Raw genomic sequence first — 2612 nt, forward strand, 5'->3', positions numbered from 1 at the left:
TCCTATTTGACATGAGATGAAAATAAAGTAAAATAATGGTCATTTTTTTTTCTCTTCCAAATCTTGTTATAAAAACTTATTTTTCTAGGTTTAACATAGGACCACTTAGTTTCTGAATGTAGCAGAGCAAAGTGGATTTTGGAGCCAGTTGACAGACATGAATGAAAGAAAAACAAAATAATCTAACAGTAAAAGCATTTACATGACATTCTAAGTGAAAAAAGAGCAAGAACAGAAATCATTACCTTAATAGCAACCCTGGAAGAGCAAAAATGGTGAAGCAGTAGTACATTCCTACTTTCTCATGTTTTTATGGCTTTATATTTTGTTTACTGATGTTCTAGTTTCTCTGGAAAACCTTTGATCTTGCTGAAGCACTTTAGTGTCCCTTCTACAATGGTCATACTTTATGTATCTTTGTCTTTTTGAATGTCTTTTCCTCATTTTCCTTCCTTTCTCTTTCAATCACAAATGTTGAGTTTTAACTCTAGGCTAACCATTGAGTTAGGTTATAGGAGAAAAGATAATCTAGTGGAGAAGCAAATTAAAAGAAAATAAACAAAAATCTTTGAAAATAGATCTACAGTATAAGTCTATTCGTGTATGGAATATAACACCTCTAAAATGAAAGCAAAAATTTCGGGTTGGCTATGTGCTGTTTGTATTAATTTATGTAATCCTTATAATAATTCTGTGACTCACTTTTTTTTCCATTTTACAATCAAGGAAAATAACGTTCCCAGTGCAAGAATGTGTTTAAGGTCATAGTTAGCTTCTTGAGCATAGATATCTGATTTCCTTAGCTTCCCTCTGATTAACAATGTTTATTGGACATGGTAACCCTCATGCAAAATGCATATTTTCTGAATGAATTAATTGAAAGTCATGTTTTCAATTAAAGAAATCTCAAAGACAAGTGGTTTTCTCTGCTTTAGGAAGAGGAAAAATGTGGGCAAAGGAAAATTGAAACCAAAAGCTTTCTTGGTAGTTGATGCCTGAGCTGGGTCTTTAGTAAGTAAATGCTTGCTTATCAATAGGATCATTATTGCAAATGTATATGAAAAAAGATACTCTAATTTTTTATCATCCATTAAATAAAAGTATAGTTATACAGTTCCCTTAGCTATTTCAACAGATTGTTGACACTCTTAATTTTGAAATACTTTTACTGATCTTGAAAATAAAGCAACAGTGTTTTTTTCTCACTTTTTTTCTATAACAATTCACTTTTTTTCCTTTGGTGAAAGCCACGATTTCTTTGAAATTTTTCAAAATTTCACATGATGTACTTTCTCCCCTTTTTCATTAGAACTTGCAGCACAATTCTTGTAAAAAATTTTGTAGTTCATGCTAACAAAAACATAGAGGCTTAAGTTTAATAATTTAATTTTTTAAAGAGATATAATTAGCCTACCTCTTATTCTGCCTTCTTTCAAACATTCTACATAGTGAAGATTTGCCCCAAAGTCTCCTAAAACTCAAACATTAAGTCATTACAGCTGAATTCTTGAGCTCTGTCAAAAACTGCATTTATTTCTTCCTTTTTAGATTGAAACACTCATTCACTGCCTCCTAAAATGTTCTGTAGAAAATAAGACTCTACTATCTTTATCCTCTTAATCAAAGTTATCATAATCTGCCCATTTTGGTCTCTTAAATTCACCCAAGGAAAGAAATCAGTCCAGTTTGAACTCATATTTCTCATCATTTTGATTTTACCAATTCTGGCACCTCACATTTGCCTTTTGATTTTCAATATTTCTCAGATTGTATCACCTTCAATAAAATATCTATTTAATAATGACTTTTAGAGAAACTACTGCTTTCTTTTCATTTTTTTGAGACTTATTCTTACCCACATGCCTCTCGAAAATAGAGTAACCTAAACCTTGATAATTTATGTCATATTGTGAATGTCTGTTCCAGTGGGAATTTATTGTATTTGTAGTATCAGTTTCTGAAGACTTTCAAATATTGATGGTTGCTATTATCATTGCATAAACAGAAATAATTTGCACATCATATTCAATTTTTTCATTTGCTGCAGTAAATCATATCTTTCTCCAAGCACTCATATTTGACCTCTTCAGCTCTTCTGAGAAATTTTCTTATTCATTTAACTTAAGTCTCTTGCTGAATTGAATTTTGTTTACTCTTTTTTGAATCCTTGGAGGCACAAGCAGTAATCCACTAATAACTGACTCCATCATTCTTTATAATTTTTTAAAAATATTGCTTGCTGTTCTCTAGAACAGCATTTTTCAATGCATACTATTCTATAAAACAATGGTTTTGTAAATTTCAGATAGAAAGAAAAAGGTTCTGTGATCAAGAGAATTCGGTCACTGACACAATATATGCTTTTTTGGATGCCAATCAATTTACTTTTAGTGGCTCTGAAGATTTAGAGCACAAAAGAATGTTTTACTTTATTTTACTCAGCTTTTCTCTACCTTATTTCGATGAGTTTCATTTTTTTATTTAACACCTATGAAGCACTCCATGAAAAATCCTTTGAGAACTACTAGATCAGTGCTTCTTTTTTGATATTTTAATCACTTAGTCTGTTCTGTGCTTTATTTCTTTTAGTAAGTTTTTTAATTTTTTAAAAA

The sequence above is a fragment of the Rousettus aegyptiacus genome, unplaced genomic scaffold (genome assembly GCF_014176215.1).
Source record: "Rousettus aegyptiacus isolate mRouAeg1 unplaced genomic scaffold, mRouAeg1.p scaffold_m13_p_5, whole genome shotgun sequence".
Classification (NCBI taxonomy): Eukaryota; Metazoa; Chordata; class Mammalia; order Chiroptera; family Pteropodidae; genus Rousettus; species Rousettus aegyptiacus.